General features: G+C 43.8%; 1 long non-coding RNA gene across 7 annotated transcripts in view; it reads right to left on the bottom strand.

Moving 5' to 3' along the window:
* The window catches only part of LOC127005539 (uncharacterized), a 231,861-nt gene that overhangs the window by 5,054 nt on the left and 201,807 nt on the right, over nt 1-25,000 (bottom strand). For all 7 annotated transcript variants that reach the window (XR_007758671.1, XR_007758670.1, XR_007758673.1 and 4 more), the window contains one exon: nt 5,870-6,097. This is a non-coding gene — a long non-coding RNA (uncharacterized LOC127005539). The remainder of the gene's footprint in view (nt 1-5,869; nt 6,098-25,000) is intronic.

Genomic DNA, 25,000 nt, shown 5'->3' with positions numbered 1-25,000 from the left:
CCAAACTAAGAAAACCGAGAGACAGACAGACTAAAGAGAGAGACCAACACAGAAACCTAGACAAACAGAGAAAGAGACAGAGAGGGAGAGACACACCCCAAACTAAGAAAACCGAGAGACAGACACAGACCTCAAAATCGAGACACCAAAACAGATAGAAAGAAACCCTATCACACACACTGACGAAGGAAGCGAAGAGGAGGAGGCAGAGAGGAGGAGGAGAAGGAAGGCTGAAAGAAAGAAAAAAAAGTCACTCACCATAACACGTCCTGCCGAAAAAAAGGGAAAAGAAAGAAAGGGGGAGGAAGAGGCAGAGAAAGAAGGAAGAGGAGGCCGAAAGAGGAGAAGGAAAACTGAAAGAAAGAAAAAAAGTCACTCACCATAACACGTCCTGCCGAAAATAGAGAAAAAAAAGAAAGGAGGAAGAGGCAGAGAGAGACACTCACCCAAACACACCCAGGCGAAGAAGGTAAAGAAGGAGAAAGGGAGAGAGAGGAGGAGAGAGACAGACACACACACACACAGAGGGAGAGAGAGAACGAGACAGGAACCTAGGCTGGGAGGGGAGGTGGTGGTGGTGCCAGGGGTAGGGGCAGGGGTAGCGGCAGGGGTGTGTGGCTCGCGTCATATCACCTGCACTCGTCCTGTTTGTTATGGTAATGCGGCGCGGGGCCCAATTTGCCGTGTGGCCGCGCCGGAACAAGGCGCCGCCTCTTAATGTGCCGATCTTTCAATAACTCGCCAATATCTGAATCCAATCAAACTTCCACTCTCGATTTTTTCCACTCGCTGACTCCCGCCCGAACGCCTCCTCCTCCGCCTCCGCTGCTGCTGACTGGCGGACTGACTGGGGTGTGTGTGACTGGGAGAGTGGGCGAGGGACTGGCTGACTGGGGCTGACTGGTGGACTGACTGAGGGGAGTGACTATGGGCTGGGTTGCTGAATGGGAGAGTGGGTGAGGGACTGGCGGACTGACTGTGGTGTGTGTGACTGGGCTGGATTGCTGACTAGAGGACTGGGTGAAGGACTGGCTGACTGGATGTATGGATGACTGGGGGACTGACTAGATGTATGACTGGATGACTGGGAGATTGGGTAGGTTAGCGACTGGGTGTATAGCTGACTGTGTTTATAGCTAACTGTGTGACTGAGTGTATGTTGGGTGTATGGTTTACTGGGTGGGGATGGGGGTGGGAGGTGACTGTATGACTGGGTGGGTTGTGTATGTGGTTAAGTGAATGGCTGCTTGATTGGGTGTATGGTTAACTATGTGACTGACTGGCTGGCTGGGATAGTGACCGGCTGGCTGACTGGATGGGATGGGATGTCGGGCTGGTTTGGGTAAATCTTTAACTGGATGACTGGGTGTATGGCTGACTGGCTGACTGAGAGTATGGTTGACTGGCTAAATAGGTGGAGATCAACTGGCTAAATTGGGTGTTGGGTGGCCTGGGTGACTGGTTAATAGGTTTGCTGGATGATTGGGTAACTGGTTGAATGGTTGACTAGATGGCTACCTCTGTTGCTGACTGATTGACTGTGGGGGAGAACTGGCTGACTGGATTGAGTAAGAATTAATGTGATTGATTGGCTATATGGATGATTTAATGCCTAACTGACTTGCTGACTGACTGAGTGAGGAGTGACTGACTGACTAACTGGTTCTCTAGATTTGTGACTGTCTGCCATTTTTTATTGTCTTTCTCTTTTCTCTTTAATTTTATACTTCTTTCAAATGTGTGTTCCTCTTTCTGACTGACTGACTGACTGACTGGATTGGTTGGTGGGTTGACTGACTTATTTTTCGTCCTAATCATCTCCTCCTCCTCCTCCTCCTCCTCCTTGTTCTTCATTCTCTATCTCCTCTTTCTTCATATCTCTCACTTTTCACGCACATTCTCCTCTTTCTTAATGATAGAAGAGTGACTGGTCTCTCTCTCTCTCATGCCCAACTTCTGCGACTCCGCCTTATTCTTCCTCCTCCCCCTCCCCCTCTTCCTCCTCCTTGTCCTCATCTTCCTCCTCTTGTCATCGCTTCTTCTTCCTCTTCCTCCTCCTCCTCCTCCTCCTCCTCCTCCTACTTCACAACGAATTTTTCCCATCCTCCTTCCAGCCATCTCTCCTTCACTTCTCCTCCTCCTCCTCCTCCTCCTCCTCGTCCTTCTCCTCCTCTTCTTCCTTCTCCTCCTCTTGACAAACACTGCACCGCCTCCGCGAAAACCGTCTCTCTCTCTCACACACACACACACACACACACACACACACACACACTCACACACACACACACACACACACAGGAGGTCATTTTCTTACTCGCTTTATTTTTTTTCTTTCCGTGACCTCCTCCTCTTCCTGTTATTCATCCTTTCCTTCCTTTATTCCTCCTCCTCCTCCTCCTTCTCAAGCAAAACGTCTCCTACAGATTGCATAACGATAACAAAACACCGTAAACACACACACACACACACACACACACACACACACACACACACACACACACACACACACTCACTCGGGTCACCTGTGTGGTACAATAGTTGCCTCCTGGCCTAATTCACAACCCAGCAACACACCTTTCCTATACCTGTCCCGCCTCACCTGTTTGTAATTACGTCACAGGTAAACACTACTACACCTGCATCGTTACCTCATGTTTGCTTCGCCAGGTGTGTGTGTGTGTGTGTGTGTGTGTGTGTGTGTGTGTGTGTGTGTGTGTGTGTGTGTGTGTGTGTGTGTGTGTGTGTGTGTTTATTGGGCGGTTTATTCGGAGTAAGGTAGCGAAAGATAATTTAGACAGGTATGAAAGACAGGTAAAGAGGTGATTGAAAAGGTGTGTGGCGGTCATTAACAGTTGAGAGGGAGGGAGGGAGGGGGGAAGTAGGAGGAGGAGGGGGAGGGGGGAGGGGTAAGGAAGGGAAGAGGAGGACAGATGTGGTAAGATAAGTCTGTTTGGCGTTATCTTAATGTTTTTTTTTACCTCCATCCTTCCCTCCCTCTTTTCTTCTCCTTTCCTCCTCTTCCCCTTTATCATCTTTCATCTTCTCCCCCTCCTCCTTTTAACGCCATCACCATTACCCATTCCTTTTTCTTACTCCTTTTTTTCGTATCAATAATTACCAAGTTGGACGCATTTCCCCCTTATCATTTACTATTATCAATACCTTTCAAATTTTCTTATCACTATCATCATCCTCATTACCAGTTTCTCCACAAGTATCCTTATTTTCCACCTATTTCTCTAATCAGTAATCTGTATCCACCCATATCCTTATTTTCCACCTATTTTCTCTTATCAGTCATTAGTATCTCCACTCATATCCTTATTTTCCACCTATTTTCTCTTATCAGTCATTAGTATCTCCACCCATATCCTTATTTTCCACCTATTTTCTCTTATCAGTCATTAGTATCTCCACTCATATCCTTATTTTCCACCTATTTTCTCATCAGTAATTAGTATCTCCACTCATGTCCCTATTTTCCACCTATTTTCTCTTATCAGTAATCTCCCACACCATCATCTCTTCCCCTTTTCCACTTATCACCATCATCACCATCATTATCCACACCCTGCACTTTCACCTGTTTCTCTTATCACTCATCTCCCAGCTGTACCTATTTCCCCCTTTTCCCCTCCCATACCTTTATCTTTCCCCTTATCGCCCTTATCGCCATCATCACCGCCTCCCGCTGTCATGGTGTTGTTATCCTCACCATCAGTGTTAGACGCACCATTAACACATCACCATCACCATCAGTCACCCCATTCCCTTATCGCTTGCCTTGACTAATTGCCGGGGAGGAGGAGGAGGTTGAAGAGGAGGAAGAGGAGGGGGAGGAGGGTGTAGAAAAGCAGGAGGAAAGGTGTACTATGATGTGGAAGGAATAAGGGGATGAGGAATAGGGAGGGGAAGGAAAGGGGAACGAAGAAGAAGAAAGTGGAAGAAAAAAGAAAAGAGAAGAGAGAAGAAGAAAGCGGAAGGATAAGAAGGAAGAGGGAGAAAAAACGAAGGAAAAGATGGAGTGGAAGCAAGGGATAGTTAGAATGAGGAAGAAGAAATGGAGGAAAGTGGTAAGAAGGAAGGGAAGAAGAGGGGAAGGGGGAAGAGAAAGAGGAGTTAGGGAAGACATGGATAAAAAGGGAGAGGGGGGATGGTGAATGGGAAGAGGAATGACTGCGGGAGAAAGGAGGGAATAGAGGAGGAATGGGAATGCAGGGAGAGAGGGAAAAATGAGAAAGGGATGGAAGAGGAGGAGGTGGTGGATAGGGAACAGGGGAATGGGGAGGGAAGGGGGGAGTGATAGAGGGGAAAAAAAAGGGGGGAAGGGAATGGGAAGTGTGGGGAAAAGTGAGAGGAGAAGAAAGGGAAAATGAGTAGAGGAAGATGATGACTGGGGAGAAGAGGAAAAGAGGAGGAAAAGGCAAGGGAAAATTGATAAGAAAAACTATTATAAAGGAGAATTGGAAAAGGGGAACAATAAACGGAAAAAAATTATGAGAAAAGAGATTAAGTAAAAAATAAGTGGAGAGTGAAAGTGGCAAAGCGAGAGAACAAGTGCGGTGAGAGGAGAGAAAACTAATGGGAGGAGGAGGAGGAGGAGGAGGAGGAGGAAGGGGGGGGGAGTGGGGGGTAGTAGAGGTGTGTATATTCATATGTTAATTAGGCCGAAGGAGGCTCAGGTGTCCATTGCTCACCTGGGCGGAAGGACACGCAGACTTACCTGGAGAGATTTATCTACCTGTCTCCATTCATTTGCATTACCTGTCTATGTATTTACCTGGCCATCCATTTACCTTTGAGTTCATTTACTGGTGCTTATATACGTGTGTGTGTCCGTTACCTGTATACATGTTTAACTTCGTGTTTTGATTTACCTGTATATTTTAACCTGTAATTATTAAGTTGTATTTGGGTTTATTTCTGTGTATTGTATGTATTGTATTTTTCTTCCTATTTATTGATTTATATGTTTAGATGGTCTGTGTGTAATAATTCTATCCATCTATCAATATCTATCTATCTCTTATCTATCTGTGTCTATCTATATCTATCTTTATCTATCTAACTTTATCCATCTCTATCTATCTATCTCTATTTATCTCCATCTATTTATCTATCTATCTCTATTTATCTATCTCTATCTCTATCTATCTATATCTATTTATTTATATGTCTGTTTATATATCTGTCTGTACCTGCTTCCATTTCTTATTGCTTTCTATATTATTTCTTAACCAGTCGATATTTCTTCTTATTACCTCTCAATTTATTGTTTTATACAGTAACTAATTTTTTTCAGCATTATAATGATTTGTTTTCGCTAACCTCTGCTGTTTTTAATTTTGACTCCACTAAATGTTTTTTTTTATTATGATCTACTTTTTGATTCTTAGTAAGTGTAGTGTTTATTTTTTAACACTTTTTAGCTCTATATGCCAACTTCTGCCGTCTATAATTCCCCCCCCCCCCTTTTTTTTTTTTTTTGCTCGATAATTCATGGCAGGTAAAAACTGGTGGACTGGCAAGGTCATTTCATTTTCGTATTACACTTAAACTTTCACTTTCACGCCCGGAGAAGGGAAAGTGAAAGTGATATGAACATGACCGCTCTGAAAGCATTATTATCGTTCAGGACTAAACAAAATATATTCAGAAATGTTAACGAAAATGAGTGAATATGACGTCAAGCTTTGCCGCGACTAGTGAATAAGTTATCATCATCATCATCATTATCATCATCCCGTTTGTCATTGTGAACCCGTAAAAATGAGAGAGAGAGAGAGAGAGAGAGAGAGAGAGAGAGAGAGAGAGAGAGAGAGAGAGAGAGAGAGAGAGAGAGAGAGAGAGAGAGAGAATGTTACCTTACCTTTTTTCTCTCCGGGTCCATCTTCCTTATCTTCTCTCCAACCTCTTCTCTCCAGCATCTTCTCTCCAGCATCTTCTCATCAGCATCTTCTCTCCAGTATCTCTCCTTCAGTCGCTTGCCTCAATCTTCCTTTCATCATCTCTTCATCTTCTCTCCATCACTGGGAGCACGTGGTGGAGTGCTAATTAAGTTCAGGTGTGTTGGACAGGTGTGGCGGTGTTGGGGGCCCTGCGGAGAGGAAAGTACAGGTGTGTGTGTTTGTGTGTGTGTGTCATCCTAGTGTGTCTATGCAATCTTTTACTTCTATATTTTTTTATCATTTTTGCTTTCACCCTAAATCACAAAAGTCTGACTGAAAGAAAATGAGTTATCGAAGAACGTAAATGCGACAAACTGAGAAATAAATATTGTGAACGTGACAAAATACTTTACAACGCTGAATAAAATATAGAAGCGAGTACGTGTATGATATTTCTTTTTATAGGACACTTAAAAAGATAATTATAGAGATGACGGAAAATATTGTTATAATAAAATATGAACAGAAGTATAATTCAACATCAAAAAAAGGATATGTGAGTGTAAGGGAGAGAGAGAGAGAGAGAGAGAGAGAGAGAGAGAGAGAGAGAGAGAGAGAGAGAGAGAATATACAACATAAATAAATAAGGAAAATAAAAAAAATAAGGAAGAAGGAAGGAGGAAGGTGAGAGAGAAGATGCGGAGAGATAAAGAGAGAGAACGAAGGAAGGAAAGAAGGAAGGGAGGGAAAGAAGATTAGGAGAGAAAAAAAAAAGAGGAAGCAAGGAAAGAAAAGAGGAAAGAGGAGAGATGATAATAATAGTTTGAAAGAGGAAAAACGTAAATGAAAATAGAGAAAATATGATAATGATAGAAAGAAGAAACGAAAAATAGAGAAAAATGTGAGAGATAAAGAAAAGTAAAATGTGATAATAGAGAAAACCTAAAACTAAGATAGCTCTCTCTCTCTCTCTCTCTCTCTCTCTCTCTCTCCCCTGACGTCTGGTATTGAACAGAGGCGACAGACTGGAAAATATCAGATAAATTTGTCAGTTGTGGGGGAGACGTAAGCCGCGGAAGGGGGGAGGGGAGGGGTGGGGAGGGGGGGATGGGGGGAGGTGAGGGGTGAAGGGGGAGGGGTGAAGGAGGAGCGGGGAAGAGGGGGAGGTGGGATGGGTTTATATTTTGCTTGTTTATGGGTGTTGGTGGTGGTGGAGAGGAGGAGGAGGAGGAGGAGGAGGAGGAGGGGAAGAAAAAAAGTGGAACAGAAGAACAAAGAAAGTGCGGACTACAGATATTTCTCCTTTTTTTTCTGTCTCCACTTCCTCCTCCTCTTTCTCTTCCTTTTAGTTTCTTTCCTCTTCCTCCTCCTCCTCTTCTTTCCCTCCACTCCCCCTCCTCCTCTTGCTCTTCTCCTCCAATTCTCTTTCTTCTTGCTCATCCTTTAGTGAATTTCCTCTCCATCTCCTCGTCCTCTTCTTCATTTCTCTCTTTTTTTTTTTTTGCTCCACTTCCTCCTCCTCTTTGTCTTCCATTTAGTTTCTTTCCCCTTCCTCCTCCTCCTTTTCTTTCCCTCCACTCTCCTCCTCCTCTTGCTCTTCCCCTCCACTTCCCTTTCTTCTTCCTCATCCTTCAGTGAATTTCCTCTCCATCTCCTCTTCCTCTTCTTCATTCCCACTTCTCTTCCTGTTATTCCTCTTCCTCCTCCTCCTCTTCCTCTTTTACCTCTCCCTTCCACTCCACTCCTTCCCTCCTCTCCATCCTCCTCCTCCTCCTCCTCTTCTTTCCTCCAATCCCACTTCTCCCTCTCCTATCCCCCCCCCCCCTCTCTCTCTCTCTCTCTCCGCCACCGCACCATATGTCACCTCAACTTCCAGTCGAGATATTTTCCAGCGCTAATACGTCTCTCTCTCTCTCTCTCTCTCTCTCTCTCTCACATTCTCTCTCTCATCATTCTTATTATTATTACTACTCTTCCTCATTATCATCATCATCATCATTAAGTCCCCCCTTCCCCCTCCTCCCCTCCCCCGTTTTCTTTTCATCAATTCAGAAGGGAGAGAGAAAGAAAACGGGTCGCGAGTTGGTGCCTGCCGACTCCCTCTCTCTTCCGTCTTTGACTTGCTGAAAATGGCGTTGGCAGTCCATTAACTTGGGGTAAATGAGAGAGAGAGAGAGAGAGAGAGAGAGAGAGAGAGAGAGGGGGGCGGGGGGGTAGAGTTTTGGTATTATAATGGAGATGTTGGTTTTCAGGTTTGAGAGAGAGAGAGAGAGAGAGAGAGAGAGAGAGAGAGAGAGAGAGAGAGAGAGAGAGAGAGAGAGAGAGAGAGAGAGAGAGATCGCAACACACACACACACACACACACACACACACACACACACACACACACACACACACACACACAGAACACTTCGAAATACAGACAAAAAAATAAACTGCTCAAGGCAATACTCAGCCCCCCCTTCTTTCCCCTTTTTTCCCCCTTTCCCCTTTCCTTCCCCCCCTTCCCCACCACCACCACCACTCCACCAACACCCTGAGGCGCCCCTACAACACCCCTCCGCTCTTCCCCCCCTCTCCCCCCGTCAACCAGCACTTCCTCATATAATTCAATTTTTTCAAGTCTTCCCGCGCGAGAGAACAGCCATACGAGGATTGATGAGGGGGAAGGAGAGTGTTCCATCCCACTGTGAGGAGTACTGATGCCTTAGGGGAAGAGGGGAGGGGAGGAGGAGGAGGAGGAGGAAGAGGAGGAGGGACGAGTAGAGACAGAGAGGAGGAGGAGGAGGAGAAGACGAGGAGGAGGAGGAGGGGAAGACGAGGAAGAGGAGGAGGAGGGGAAGACGAGGAGGAGGAGGAGAAGACGAGGAGGAGGAGGGGAAGACGATGATGAGGATGTGGAAGTAAGAGGTGAAGAAAAGGAAAGAAAAAGATAGACGACAGAAGGGAGTAGAGAAAAGGAGGAAGGAAAGAGGAAAGAGTGCAAGGAAAGACAGATGATAATGATAAGGATGAGGATGAAAAAGGCGAAGAAAAATGAGAAATATATAAGAGAGAAGCAAGGAAAGAGAAATAAGGAGGAGGAGGAGGAGGAGGACAAAGGAAAAAATAGTACCGGATTGACGTACAGAATGCATAAACAAACATATGAATGAGGGCACGAAGAGGAAAAGAAGATGAATAAAAAGAAGGAGGAGGAAGAGGAAAAGAGAAGAGGAAAAAAAAGTAATACTGTTGTAAATAATGAAGATAACCAACGAAAATAACAACTACAACAACAACAACAATTACTACCACCACCATCACTACAAATACCACCACCACCACCACCACCACCACTATTACTACTACTACTACTACTACTACTACTACTACTACTACTACTACCGCCACTGTTACCAGACACGCAAACAACTGCCACGGACCAACTTACAAAGATAAACAAAGACACGTGACACCCAGAGAGAGAGAGAGAGAGAGAGAGAGAGAGAGAGAGAGAGAGAGAGAGAGAGAGAGAGAGAGAGAGAGAGAGAGAGGCCATTAACTAGACTGTGAACTACTGGCTATTTATCACCGACCAATGTCTAATGCTTTTGTTGGGTGGAGAGAGAGAGAGAGAGAGAGAGAGAGAGAGAGAGAGAGAGAGAGAGAGAGAGAGAGAGAGAGAGAGAGAGAGAGAGAGAGAGAGAGAGAGAGAGAGAGAGAGAGAGAGAGAGAGAGGTAGTGAGATAAGATTTCTTTTGTTTGATGTACAGATAATATTGTTGTGTGTGATTTGAGAGAGAGAGAGAGAGAGAGAGAGAGAGAGAGAGAGAGAGAGAGAGAGAGAGAGAGAGAGAGAGAGAGAGAGAGAGAGAGAGAATAATTTCCGAAAGTCTTGGAACCAAAACTTTGCGGCTGGAAAATCAGTCAAGAGAGAGAGAGAGAGAGAGAGAGAGAGAGAGAGAGAGAGAGAGAGAGAGAGAGAGAGAGAGAGATTGGGGGGAGGACATCCAGATTCCCTCCCTCCCACCCTTCCCTCATTCCCTCCCTCCCTCCTCCCCTCCTTTCCCTCTCCCTCTCTCCCTTTCCCCTCCGTTCCAGGTTATTTCAAGGTGCAGCTGTTACAGAAGGGAGGGAAGGAGGGAGGGAAGGGAGGGAGGGAGATGGAGGAGGAAAATAGAGAAAGGGAGAGAGACGGAGGGATGGAGGGAAGGAGGGAGGGAAAAAAGTAACAATTATTAGATCATTATGTTATTTCCTCCTTTATCTTGCCTAGTTATGGAGAGAAGAGGAGGAGAGGGAGAGGGAGGGAAGGAGGGAGGAGAGGAGAGGAAGACGGAGGAGGAAAGAGAGAAGGGAAAGAAGGGAGGAGAGGAAGATGAAGGAGGAAAGGGAGAAGGGAAAGAAGGGAGGAGCGGAAGATGAAGGAGGAAAGGGAGAAGGGAAAGAAGGGAGGAGAGGAAGATGGAGGAGGAAAGGGAGAAGGGAAAGAAGGGAGGAGCGGAAGATGAAGGAGGAAAGGGAGAAGGGAAAGAAGGGAGGAGGAAAGGGAGAAGGGAAAGAAGGGAGGAGGAGAGGAAGATGAAGGAGGAAAGGGAGAAGGGAAAGAAGGGAGGAGAGGAAGATGAAGGAGGAAAGGGAGAAGGGAAAGAAGGGAGGAGAGGAAGATGAAGGAGAGATGAGAGGTAGGCAGCAGAATTGGAGGAAAAAAAAAGGTAAAGATCGGCACAAGACAATGAAAATAGGAAAATAGAAAGGCATGGCAGAAAAAGGGGAAAAGGAAGAGAAAAGAAGGAAAAGTTAGGGAAGAAAAGAGGAAGAAAAATTGAAAAGAAAATGGAGAAAAAAAGGTTACGAAAAGAAAGAAGAAAAGGAGGACTTGGAAAGTACCCCCCCCCCATCTCTCTCTCTCTCTCTCTCTCTCTCCTCTTCCTTCCTCACTTTTCCTCTCTTCCTCCCTCTCTCCTTCCCTCTCTTTCCCTCTCCCTCTCTCTCCCTCCCTCCCTCTTTCCCTCTCCCTCTCTCTCCCTCCCTCTCTCTCTGTGTCGGACGATCAGGATCAGATAAGGAAAAGATTAAAAGGGGAAAATTTTGACCGGCCGACACTCGCCTCTGAGGGAACATTACGGCTTAATTTTCTCACTCTGGGGAAGGCCTGAGGGGAAAGGGGGGCGGGGGGGGCAGGGGGAAGGGGGGAGAGAGGTGTCAGAGTTGGTAAGGGATGAAGAGGGGGGAGAGAGGGAGAGGTGTGAAAGAAGGTTAAAGATGAAGGAGATGAAAGAAATAAAGAGTAGATGGGGACTGAGGGGAAAGAAGGGAGGGGAAGGGAGAAAGATGATGGGTGTGGGTAAATAGGTAAGGGAGAATGATAAGGGTAAATAGGTAAGGGAGAGCGAAGAGATTAAGAGTAGGTAAGGGAGACAATGGAAGTAAAAGGGCGAAGATGGAAAACTAAGGGGAAAGTCTGAAGGAGAGCATAGATGGGGAGGTGAAAGGTAAGGGGAGAGGAAGGGAAAGGGAGGGGAAAAAGGGAAAGAAAGGGGGAAGTGAATGGAAAGATTGGAGGTGAGGGGGAAGAAGAGTAATGGAAAGTATATGGGAAGGAGGGAAAATAAGGGGAAAGAGTGGAAATGAGGGGGAAGAAGAGTTAGGGAAAGTATATGGGAAGGAGGGAAAATAAGGGAAGGTGAGGGGAAAGAGGGGAAATGAATGGAAAAAAGGAAAGTAGGTCGAAGAAGAGAAAGGGGAAGTAAGCGGAAAAAGGGAAGTAAAGGAAAGTGATGGAAAGGGGGAGGTAAAAGAGAGCAGAGATGGAGATGTGAGGGGATGGGAGGGGAGAGTGAAGGGAAGGTGAGGGGAAGGTAAAGGGGAAAGGGGGAAGCGTCTTTGAGGTGATAATTGAGTAGCAAAAGAATTAACAGCAAAGAGATCCTGTACACTGATAACGAGAGAGAGAGAGAGAGAGAGAGAGAGAGAGAGAGAGAGAGAGAGAGAGAGAGAGAGAGAGAGAGAGAGAGAGAGAGAGAGAGAGAGAGAGAGAGACTTTTCCCCCTCCAATTTCTCATCTTAAACAGTTTTCCTTTCTTTCCTTTCTTTCTCTTTCCACCTTTAAAAATTTTCCGCATCTCAAATTTAACTCTCTCTCTCTCTCTCTTACCCTCCCTTACCGTTTTTTCCTCCGTATCCTCAACACCCCTCTCCCCCCTCTCCCTCTCTCCCCTCTCCCCGACAGATGGCGCGGGGAGAGATCTAGTTATGGTCTGACACCACCAGTTAAAACTCACTCCGGGAAAGGGGAAGAAAGGGGAGGAAAGGGGAGGACAGCGGTGACGGGCGAAAAGGGAGGCGGAAAGGGAGAACTGACAGAGGTGTGATGGGATTGTACGGGAAGGGATGGGGAGGGTGGAAGGGGAGGGGGGAGACGAAGGGTAGAAGGTAGAAGGGAAAGGGGTTAGAAAGGGAGAGAGAAGATGAGAAAGGGAAAGGAAGGGGTAAGGGGTACAGATTGTGAATATGGGAAAAGAGAGAAAAGGGAAAGAAAAAGATTGTGAATGAAGGGGCGGAGGTGAGGGGAAAAGAAAGGGGAAACGGGGGAAAGGGAAGGAAAGCAAGGGTAGAAAGTGAAAAAGTGAAAAAGAGAAAAGAGAGGAAAGGAGAGATTAATTGTGAGGATAAAAGGTAAAGAGAGTGAAGAAAGAGGAAGAGGAGGAGACGTAGGAGGTAAAATAAAGGGAAGAGAATGTGGAAGAGAATAAAGGGAGGGAAAACGGAGTGAGTTGGAGAAAAGGGAGGAGAAGGGGGAAGGTAATACTGAAGGAAACGAAGAAAAATAAGGAAGAAAAAAAAGAAAAGTAGAAATGAGGACAAAAAGGGAAAAAGAAAAGGGTGATAGGTTGAAATGAGGGAAATGAAGAGTGGGAGAGAATAATTGGGAGGGAGAAAAGATAAAAAAGGAAAAGGGATTGAATGATTTAGAATGATCAAAAGGGGAAAAGGTAATAAGTAAGCGGGGAAAAGGGAATGGAAAGAAGGGAAAAAAGAAGAGAATAAGAAACGAAAAGGAACAGGAAAAGACGAAAAAAGAAGAAACGTTAAAGATGAGAGAAAGAAAGAAGGCAATGATTAAAAGGGCGATGAGAAATGAGAAAAAAGGGAGAAATAATAAACGAAGGGAGAGAGAGAGAGAGAGAGAGAGAGAGAGAGAGAGAGAGAGATAGAGAGAGAGAGAGAGAGAGAGAGAGAGAGAGAGAGAGAGAGAGAGAGAGAGAGAGAGAGAGGGGAGAGAAAGTGCACGGGGGGTCAGGAAAAAAATAAAAGCATGGGGGAGAGAGAGAGAAGAGAGGGGAGAGGGGAACGAAAGAAGAAGGGGAAAGGGCAGGGGAAAAAGAGGGGAAGGAAAAGAAGGGGAGACTGGGGAAGGGGAGAGAGTGACATACGGTTGTGGTGGTGGTGGGGAGGAGGGGAGGGAGGGAGAGAGGGAGGAGGGAGGGGAAGGAAAGAAGAAAGGTAATGGAAAGGGGAAAAAGAGGGGAAGAAAAAGAAGGGGAAAGGGTGACATACAGTTGTGGTGGTGGGGAGGGGAGGGGAGGGGAGGGGAGAGAGGGAGGGAGGAGAGGGAAGGAACGAAGAAGGGTAAAGGAAAAGGGAAAAAGAGGGGAAGGGGAGAGCGTGACATACGGTTGTGGTGGTGGTGGTGGTGGGGAGGAGAGGGGAGGGGAGGGTTGGGGAGGGGAGGGGAAAATTTAATGTGAGGGTTAAATAAGGGGAGATTGTGAGGGAGAGAATGACTGATGACGATTAAATGAGACAGAATGAGAGAGAGAGAGAGAGAGAGAGAGAGAGAGAGAGAGAGAGAGAGAGAGAGAGAGAGAGAGAGAGAGAGAGAGAGAGAGAGAGAGAGAGAGAGAGAGAGAGAGAGAGAGAGAGAGAGAGAGATTCCCCTCTTCCTTACTTAACCCTCTTTCTCCCATTCTCTTTCTCTTTCTCGCTCTCCCCACTACATTCTTCACCCCATAAATCTCTCTTCTCCCCTCTCCCCCTCTCTTTTACTTCCCCTCCTCCTCCTCCTCCTCCTCCTCCTCCTCCCCCCCTTCGAGACAATAACAAGTTACAACACGTCATAACTGCACTCACAACTGGTTATGAGAGAGAGAGAGAGAGAGAGAGAGAGAGAGAGAGAGAGAGAGAGAGAGAGAGAGAGAGAGAGAGAGAGAGAGAGAGAGAATCATCAAAATATAGGTAAAAACATGAAAATTATTAATATATTGAAATGCAAAACAAGGAAATATAACAAGAAAAGCAAAACAAGAACAGAGAAATTAAGACAATGAGCGCGAGAGAAAGATAGAGAAAACAAACAAACCAAAATAGAAAACGAGAGAGAGAGAGAGAGAGAGAGAGAGAGAGAGAGAGAGAGAGAGAGAGAGAGAAGCATCAACAGCAAGAGAAGGAGATGGAAGAGACAAAAGGAAGAAGGGAAAATGCAGCAAAGAAAGAAAAATGAGGAATCAAAAAGAAAAAAAGAAGGGAAGAAGAGGAAGATAGGAGGGAAAAGATGAAAAACAAAACAAATAAAATGGAATGAGCGGAAAGAAAGGGAAGGAGGTGGAGGAGGAGGAGGAGGAAAGAAAGGGAAAGGGAAAGAAAAGAGGAAGGAAAGCAAATGGAGAGAGAGAGAGAGAGAGAGAGAGAGAGAGAGAGAGAGAGAGAGAGAGAGAGAGAGAGAGAGAGAGAGAGAGAGAGAGAGAGAGAGAGAGAGAGAGAGAGAGAGAGAGAGAGAGAGAGAGAGAGAGAGAGAGAGAGAGAGAGAGAGAGAGAGAGAGAGAGAGAGAGAGAGAGAGAGAGAGAGAGAGAGAGAGAGAGAGAGAGAGAGAGAGAGAGAGAGAGAGAGAGAGAGAGATTACGATACAAAATAAAAGATACAAAGACAGAAAACAAAGGTACGTATGAGAGAGAGAGAGAGAGAGAGAGAGAGAGAGAGAGAGAGAGAGAGAGAGAGAGAGAGAGAGAGAGAGAGAGAGAGAGAGCAGCGGGCCAAGATAAACACATTTCGCTGCGGCCCCGAAGGTTGTCGCCGCCATATTTAATCCCCAAAGTTGCCTCCGCGGAAGGGGATCACGAAGGGGAATTCAATTAAGTTTAAAATGAAGTTGAATAAAACGATGGGGAATGGGGGGAAGGGGGGAGGGGGGGGAGGAGGGAGGAGGAGGAAAGAGGAGTGAGAAGGGCACTGGCATGCGTGATTGATTCTCTCTCTCAAACGTACCTTTGTTGTCTGTCTTTCAATCTTTGTGTTTGTATCGTAATCTCTCTAATACACTTCTAATCACACGCAACAAGGTCCCTTCACCTCCCTTCACCCTCCTTCACCCTCCCCTTCAGAGCGCATCCAAATCTCTTATGCTCACACCGAAGGGAGATTCAAGCCTTTATAAACAAACTCTCCCTCTCTACCTTTCCTCCCCTTTCTTTCCTCTCTTTTTTCCTCCTTCAATTAATTTCCTTCCCTTTTTTCCCCTCTTCTTTTCTTTCTTAACTCATATTTTTGCATTTCTTTTGTTTTCTTTACCTCCTCCTCGTCTCTCTCTCGCAAAATTGCAAAGTAGTTATTTTTGTGTTACTTTATATTGATTACAGGTGTGTGTGTATATGTGTGTGTGTGTGTGTGTGTGTGTGGAAAGGAGGAGGGAGATGATACTGAGGATGATGGGATGGGATGCTGAGGGGAGATAAGAAGATGGGGAGGTGTAGATGAAGGAGATGGGCGGTATGGGGAGTATAGGAAGAAAGGGGAAGGTAAAAGGAAGGGGAGGAAGATACGTAAATAAATGGAAATGGGATAAATATAACGAGAAATGGGGAATAGGAAGGGTAAAATAGGGAATCAGTGAGGAGTGGGAAAAAGAGAACGGGAAAAGAAATGGGGAAACAAGAAAAATAGTGAGAAGAATGAGGAAATAAATAACATACAAGATTAAAAACAAAACAAAACAGAATTCAAAGGAAGAAAGAGGAATAGAAAATTACAGGAAAAAGAGAAAGGAGAAGATAGGAAAACAAATGCGAAGGAAAGAAAAGTGAAACAACGAATGGGGAAAACAGTGAAGACAAAAATATTACGAGAAGGAAGAAAAAGGAAGGAATGAGAAAGAGGAATAGAAATTTACAGGAAAAAGAGAAAGGAGGGAATAGGGAAACAAATGCGAAGGAAAGAAAAGTGAAACAACGAATGGGGAAAACAATGAAGACAAAAATAAAACAAGGAAGAAAAAGTGGAAGGAATGAGAAAATACAAAAGAAGAGAGTAAGGAAGAAAACAGAATAGAAAAGTACTGGAAAAAGAAAAAGGGGAGGATAGGAAAATAAATGCGAAGGAAAGAAAACTGAGAGAACGAATGAGGAAAACAAAAACGACAAAAATAAAACAAGGAAGAAAAAGTGGAAGGAATGAGAAAATACAAAAGAAGAGAGTAAGGAAGAAAACGGAATAGAAATGTACACGAAAAAGAGAAAGGAGAGAATAGGAAAACAAATGCGAAGGAAAGAAGAGTGAGACAGCGAATGAGGAAAACAATGAAGACAAAAATAAAATGAGAAATAAAAGTGGAATAAATGAGAAAATACAAAAGAAGAGAATAAGGAAGAAAACGGATTTGGGAATGAAGTAAGCTGTTAAAGGGAAGGAAAACAAAAGGAAGAAAAGAAGAACCCGGAGGAAGAGGAGGAGGAAGAGGAGGAGGAGGAGGAGAGACAAATGTAGAAGGGGAAGTTTGGACGGAGAGAAAGATGAAGGGAGGGAAGGTTTTTTATTAACTTTCCCTCCCTCGCCCTTCCTTTCTCCCTCTCTCCCTCCTTCCCTCCCTCCCTCCCGCCATCAGTCTCCCTCCTTCAGAAACACACTCATTAGCACCACAAATTAAGTTCTTGAGGAGTCGAGCAAACCAGAAGGGAGGCCGCTAATGACTACTACTACTACTACTACTACTACTACTTCTACTACTACAATAACTACTACGACTATTAATGTGCGTGTAAGTTCTTCGTAATATTGACTAATAAGTGGTAAATATATAAAAAATATATAAATGGGAATAAATGGATGTAGTTATGTTTAAAAAATGCAAATTAACTCACATGTGCTTTTCATTAGTGTCTTTCTTTCTTTATCTTCATTCACGACCGTTTGTTTTTTCCACCGTTATTTTTATCTTCAAGTTGTTTTCCTGGCTTACCTGTGCATTGTGGACATGACATTGTATCATAACATTAGTCAGCCCTGACGAACCCTACAGCATGGCATTATCAACAAAGTCAGCTGGTTTATTTTTATTATTATTATTTTTTTGTTTTTTACGTCTTGGCCTGTGGGGCCGGTAGGCCTTCGTAGTAGGGCCTGATGGTCGGCCCCACCCCGTTGTGGTGCAGGCAAGTGTTTATAGTGGCGCCATCTGTACTTTTCAGCATTTTCCATGTTAGACCCCTAGTTGCATAATATAAATTGTTGGGGGGGGTGTTGGAGGGTCATGCGACGCCGATTTAGCACAGTTTTTGTGCTATTAACACTTGTTTTATTTGTAATTGCCGCCAGATTCGTTTACAATAACACCTGTCTTCTTTACTCTTTACCTTTTCATATAGTTGAGGAAACAGCTCAAGGGCAAAAAACAACAACAACAAAAAAAAAAAATAGCCCGCCCAGCACTGCTCCTGTAAGGCAAATATAAAGGAGAGGCGATAAGGTGACGTAAGATAGCCAAGGTAAGCCGCGCAGCCTCTCTTACGCTGGAACTGTTTGACATCCCCGAGCCCAGGTGTCCAACAGGTGTGCCAGAACAATACACGTCACTTCCTTGTCCACAAAAACACTTGCAAGGGCAAATACTGGAGATGTTGGATTGAATTTACATGTTGCTTGTTTTGTTTTTTTAAGTCTGTCTGTTCACTTTCTTGTTCGTTTTTTTTTTTTTTTTTTGTATAGAAAGTTTTTTTTTATCTAAGTTATGTCGTCGTTATTTGTTGGTTGGAAAGTTGTTTATAGCCAGGAACAATACACGTCACTTCCTTGTCCACAAAACACCTGCTTGATGGATGATGGATTGGATTTATATGTTTTTTTTTTTTTTTTGTCTATGTTTTCACTTTCTTGTTAGCTTTTCTTTTTTTGTATGTTTTTTTTCTATGTTATGTCGTCGTTATTTGTTTGTTTGGAAAGCTGTTTATAGTCATGCCTTTACTTATTTGTTGTTTGTTTGTTTGCTTGCTTGTATGGGAAGTTGTTTTTTGTTATACGATTTAGGTCGGATTTGAGAGTGAAAATCATGGTTAATCCTTACATCGAAACTAAAACAGGTATTCCAATCTATAAATTTAAACTGAAAAAAGAACATGTTACTATCGCTAATATTTCTTCGTCTACTACTACTACTACTACTACTACCACTACTACTACTACTACAACTACTACCATTACTAAAAACAACACAACACAAACAATACCATCCCCCCCACACATACCCCCCCCGCTCTCGCCCCCCTCCCGCACACACCTGTAAAGAAAACGGCAGGTAACACTAATGACAGCCGCCGCACAGGTCCTGGACGTGAATGAGGTTGTGAAGGTGGTGGAGGGTGTCACGTGACCACCTTGATGACGTCACTAAGGTAAACAGAGACAGGCTAGCAACGAGGGTATTGATTGTATGCAAATGTATCTCTCTCTCTCGTTTTGTTTTTTGAGAATATTTAACGTACTCTTTTTTTCTCTTTTTTTTCTCTTACTTTCTCTCTTTTACTCTTTCTTACTTTATTTTTTTCTCTTACTCTTTTTCTTACCGTCTCTTTTTCTCTTCCTTTCTCTTTTTTAGTTTGCTTTCTCTAAATTGTAAATAAATCATAGCGTTCGACCTCTCTCTCTCTCTCTTCTTTCTTACTTTTCAAAATTCTAAATCAAATCAAATCCCAAAGTTTGAACCATAGACCTTCATCTTTCTCTCTCACATCGTCCATCAAGGGAGACTAGGAACTGACCGTATCATTAATTTACTTTGTATTATAAGGTCTGTCTCTTAATATGACGGAGAGAGAGATAGAGAGAGAGAGAGAGAGAGAGAGAGAGAGAGAGAGAGAGAGAGAGAGAGAGAGAGAGAGAGAGAGAGAGAGAGAGAGAGAGAGAGAGTACATCAACAAAATATAAAACAATCAAGAAACAAAAAAAATAGTAAGAAAAAAGTATTGAGAGAGAGAGAGAGAGAGAGAGAGAGAGAGAGAGAGAGAGAGAGAGAGAGAGAGAGAGAGAGAGAGAGAGAGAGAGAGAGAGAATATATATATATATATAGATATATATATATATATATATATATATATATATATATATATATATATATATATATATATATATAAATATATATATGGTAAAAAAAAAAAAAAATCTACGAAAAAAATAGTAGAGAGAGAGAGAGAGAGAGAGAGAGAGAGAGAGAGAGAGAGAGAGAGAGAGAGAGAGAGAGAGAGAGAGAGAGAGAGAGAGAGAGAGAGAGAGAGAGAGAGAGAGAGAGAGAGAGAGAGAGAAACAATAGACACAAAGCAAAACAAACACACCAAAGAAAAAAAAACAGAACATACACACGAGAAAGAGGAAGAGGAGAAGGAGGAGGAGGAGAGAAGGAAGGGGAGGGGAGAGGAAGGGGAGGAAAGGTAAGGTATGCGGGTGTCAGATATCATAAAATCTAACACCTGGCCCCCTATTCTCCCCTCCTCACGTCCCATTCCTCCCCTCACCTTCCCTCCCCCATCAAACGCCAGGTTAATACGTATTACCTGTGTTTCCTTCCACACTTCCCTCCCCCTCTCCTCCCTCCATCCTCCTCTCCCTCTTCCGTGCCAAAAAGCGGGAAAAATATAAAACAATATCACAAACAACAACAAAAACAACAACAACAGCAACAGCAAGAAGACAGTAAAACAATGGAATATATTAGTGGTTTTGCTGTTGTTTTTATTGTTGTTAGTTGTTGTAGTTGTTGTTGTAAAAGTAGTAGTGATAGTAGTAGTAGTGATAGTAATAGTAGTAGTAGTAGTAGTAGTAGTAGTTGTAGTAGTAGTAGTTGTAATCTTGAGGTTGTTGCTGTTGTTTTTGTTTATGTTGATGTTGTAGGGGGGGTGAAGATGGCTGAAAAAAGGGGTTTAAAGATAAGGGGAAAGAGCACCAAACTAGAAAAGGGGAAATTAAGGGATAAACTCCATTATATTTAAGGGGTAAAGCTACGGGAAGAGGCGCTAAGGGGAAGGGTTAAGGGGTGCCATCTAAGGAGCAGGGGGTTAAGGGAGAGCACTAACGGGCACGCAAGAGGGTTAAGGGATGCAAACTAAGGGGAGGATGTTCAAGGGGGGCAACCTAAGGGGAAGGGTTATAGAAATACTCGACCATACCTTTTTTTACTTTACCATTGTTTTTTTGTTGTTTTGGTGTATGGTTTGAGTGACGTAAAAAATAGCCCAAATGATGCAAATATGAAAGTTAAAAAAAATATGAAAATTAATAAAAAGAAGAGTTAACCACCAAATCAGGAGGAGGAAGAATAAATGTGGTAAGAGGAAATAAGAGGAATGGTAATGCAGGAGAAAACAAAACAGGAAATAAACGAAGAGAAGTATTAAAGAAAAAAAGGAATTGAGAAAACAAAGTGAGATACAATAAAAAACAGAAAATATGAAATGAAAATAAACATGAATGAAAATTAAAAATAATAAATGAGAATGAAAAAGATAAGCAGAAACAATTTACATAATTTCATACAAATATTCTTATAAATGTGGGGAAAGAGGATTGACATGGAGAGAAATGTAGATGAAAGATTAGAAAAAGGAAAGGAGAGAATATGAAATAGCAGGATGTAACAGGAAGAAAAGGGAGACAGAGAAAAAGGTGAACCAAACACGGTGCGGAAGTGTGGAGGTGGAGGAGAAGGGGGAAGAGGGGAAGAGGAAATAGAGCGTAGGGACGAGAAACATGGAAACAGGGAATAGTAGTCACCAGAAAGCCTGTAGATACAAGACGAGGCTGTTTGCTTTAATAATTCCATCTATTCGTGAAGCACATTGATGACCCGTACAATTCTTTAATTTTACTCCTGTCGCAACGAAGGTACTCAATAGATTTTTTTTTTTATAAAGACTACCGTTTTCGCATTAACTCCTCCTGCAGTAAGGTTGTTGTACAGACAGATGGCTAAACAAAACAAAAAACCTTATGGCGATATCAGTAATGAGGGACCAGGGCCCGTATCCCTCGACGCTTTCGGCTCTTTCAAGAAATATTTCCAAAGGTCATCGAGGAGATTAATCGGGTTCTCACGGTGTGGAAGCCTTGCCAGACTACCAGTGGGTTCATAAAACTACCCATGTAAACACCTACAACTTAAACGAAAGCCTTACAAGCTGTGGGTGTGTAAGCTCTAGCGACCAAAATATATATGGGCCCAGAACTGCACTGCGTATTCCAGGTGAGGCCTTACTATTGAGTGCTGTAAAGACAACGTTACTCCCGGCGTCTTACACTCAAAATTCATCGCCGTTAGCTCGAGCGTAGTATTACCTTCCTTGTAGCAGAACCCACAGTGAGGTCTTACCATTAAGTGCTGCGAAGACAATGTTCCTCCCGGCGTCTTACACTCAAAATTCCTCGATGTTAGCCCGAGCATAGTATTAACTTCCTTGTAGATGAACCCACAGTGCTGTCTATATTTTAAGTTTCTACTGATAGTGACCTCACGATCCCACTCTTCCTGTTACACCTGCAAAGGCTTCCCCCGCATGTTTTATGTATGGTTACTGTTTCTGGACCCCCGAAACACAAAACTAGTATACAACATGTCAAGGTTGAAGGACATTTGTCACTTTTCAGACCATTGCATATTCTGGTCAAGGCCGCTATCGAGACCAAAAAAATGGAGGAAGTGGAGAGAAAGAGTAAAAATGGAAGTAGTAGGGTCTTATGTGGAAGGAAAAGGAAACGGGAAGAGAGGAGGAGGAGGAGTAAGAGAAGGAGGTGATAAGAATAATAGGTAGATTGTACATAGAAGAAGTATTGGAGATACAAAGGTTATCAGATACGGAAGAAAGGGAAAAGGGATTAAAGAGAGAGAGAGAGAGAGAGAGAGAGAGAGAGAGAGAGAGAGAGAGAGAGAGAGAGAGAGAGAGAGAGAGAGAGAGAGAGAGAGAGAGAGAGAGAGAGAGAGAGAGAGAGAGAGAGAAGAGATACAAGGACAAGGAGGAGGAGGAAAGAGAGAACAAAGGAGGAGGAGGAGAAGAGGAAAGATACGAAACTAGGAAAATGAGAATGGGTGGAAGCGACAGGGAGTATCAAAAGTGGAAGAAAGGGGAAGGGGGATTAGGGAGAGGGGGAGGAGAGAGGGGAAGGAAGGGGAGAGAAGGGGGGAGGGGGGAGGGGGGTAAGAGGGCTCCAGCAGTGTGTTTGCATAAATGTACACACCGACAAACCAGAAGGAGGAACCCCTGTGTTATCGAGAGAGAGAGAGAGAGAGAGAGAGAGAGAGAGAGAGAGAGAGAGAGAGAGAGAGAGAGAGAGAGAGAGAGAGAGAGAGAGAGAGAGAGAGAGAGAGAGAGAGAGAGAGAGAGAGAGAGAGAGAGATGGGAAATAATGATATGTAGTAGAGTAGTAATAGTAGTAGTAGTAGTAGTAGTAGTAGTAGTAGTAGTAGTAGTAGTAGTAGTAGTAGTAGTAGTAGTAGTAGTAGTAGTAGTAGTAGTAGTAGTAGTAGTAGTAGTAACAGTAGTAGTAGTGGTAGTAGTAGTAGTAGTAGTGTTTTGGTAGCAGATAAATTAGTACTAAATATTCTCTCTCCTTATACTACTACTACTACTACTACTACTACTACTACCACTACTACTACCACTCCTACTACTACCACCACTTTTAATCTACCACCACAGTAATCATCAATTCTCTCCTCCTCCTCCTCCTCCTCCTCCCCCCCCTCTTCTTCCTCCTCCCCCTCTTCTTCCTCCTCCTCCTCCTTCTCCTCCCTCTCATCATCATCATCATCATCGCCACACACTCTTCACAATCACACATTCCTATTCATTGCACTCATTTCCATATGTTCTTCTTTTTCTCCTCCTCCTCCTCCTCTTCCTCCTCCTCCTTCTCCTCCTCCTCCTCGTTCTTCTCTTCCCCTCATTCGACTACTCGTTACTCACTTCCCTTCTTCTCTCCCTCGCATCACTCCTCCTCCTCCTCCTCCTCCTCCTCCTCCTGCTCCTCCAACACGTAGAGAAACATGGGAGAGGCGGGAGGGATTTTCAAGCCTTTTCTTCTATTTCCTCCTCCTCCTCCTCCTCCTCTCTCTGCCTCCTCCTCCTCCTTTTCCTCATCCTGCATCACCTCTTCCTCTTCCTTTTATTTTTATTTTATTTAAACTAAGAATTTTTACGCCTCTCTCTCTCTCTCTCTCTCTCGTAAGCGGATATCACAGAATCCAGAAAATACAAAATCCAAGAATTGAGGCCATGAATTTGTTATGTGTGTGTACGTGTGTGTGTGTGTGTGTGTGTGTGTGTGTGTGTGTGTGTGTGTGTGTGTGTGTGTGTGTGTGTGTGTGTGTGTGTGTGTGTGTGTGTGTGTGTGTGTGAATTATTTTTGGACCTTTGAAATTCTTTAGTTTTGTGGTTTGTTCTTTTTTTGTCTTTCTGTATCTGTTGTTGTTATTGATTAATTTTGTTTTTTGGCTTTGTTTGTTTTTGTTTATTTGATTTATTTGTGCTTGTTTCCTCCTCCTCCTCCACCTCCTCCTCGTCCTCCTCCTCTTCCTCCTCCTCGTCCTCCTCCTCTTCCTCCTCCTCCTCCAATTAATTAACTCATCTATTTTAAACGTGTAGGTATTTTATTATCTTCTTCATTGCCCATTTAACATTTTTTTTTATTGTTTTCAGTATTTAACTAATAAACTATACATCCTGAAATGCCCAACAACAACAACAACAACAACGGGAGAGAGAGAGAGAGAGAGAGAGAGAGAGAGAGAGAGAGAGAGAGAGAGAGAGAGAGAGAGAGAGAGAGAGAGAGAGAGAGAGAGAGAGAGAGAGAGAGAGAGAGAGAGAGAGAGAGAGAGAAAACGATGATAGGGGAGGAAGGTATAAAAGGGGAGAAAAAAGGGGGCGGAGAAGGATCAGGAGGAGGAGGAGGAGGAGGAGGAGGAAAAAAGGGGGGGTGGGGTGACTCCGAAGAATTGGATTTGGTGCCTGGAGCTGAATATAAATTGGGGAGGAGCCGGAGGGGGAGGAGGGAGGAGGAGGAGGAGGAGAGAGGAAGAGGGGAGAGAGAGAGAGGCTTTTCTTCCACCCCGGGGAGAGACTAAAATGGGGGGGAGGGGGAAGAGAAAAGAAGATAGATAAATATGAAAAAGAAGATATAGGTGAGAGAGAGAGAGAGAGAGAGAGAGAGAGAGAGAGAGAGAGAGAGAGAGAGAGAGAGAGAGAGAGAGAGAGAGAGAGAGAGAGAGAGAGAGAGAGAGAGAGAGAGAGAGAGAGAGAGAGAGAGTGATGGATGTATGGGAGCTAGATAAGAAAGGAGAAAAAAAATATAAAGAAGGAAACGATGAAAAGAATAGAAGAAAGAAATGAGAAAATAAAGGAAGAAAAGGAGAAACAAAAAAAATGTTAATTATGTAAAGAAAAGAAGAAAGAAAAGGAAGGAAGGAGGGAACGAAGAAAGGAAGGAAGGAAGGGAAGGGAAAGGAAAGGAAAGGAAAGGAAAGGAAGGAAGGAAGAAAGGAAGGAAGGAAGGGAGGAATTAAAGAAAGAAAGAAAGAAAGAAAAAAAGAAAGAAGGAAGGAAGGAAAGAGTGAACTAAGAAAATGAAGAGCGAAGGGAAGGAAGGGAGAGAAGGGAGGAATGAAGGCTGGAGGGAGGGAAGGAGTAATGGAAGAAGGGAGAGAGAAGAGAGGGAGGGAGAGAAAATAGGGAGATTTAAAATTCCTCCTCAAAATAAGAACGTACCATTTTCCTCTTTTCTCTCTCAGATGGAGGGGAAACAAGGTCACTCTCTCTCTCTCTCTCTCTCTCTCTCTCTCAAGGGCAGAACTTGGCTTTAAATATATAGTTTTTTCAATCGA

The sequence above is a fragment of the Eriocheir sinensis genome, chromosome 30 (assembly GCF_024679095.1).
Source record: "Eriocheir sinensis breed Jianghai 21 chromosome 30, ASM2467909v1, whole genome shotgun sequence".
In the NCBI taxonomy this organism is placed as follows: Eukaryota; Metazoa; Arthropoda; class Malacostraca; order Decapoda; family Varunidae; genus Eriocheir; species Eriocheir sinensis.
Note: the sequence above shows the minus strand (reverse complement) of the source record. Positions and strands in the feature narration are given on the sequence as shown.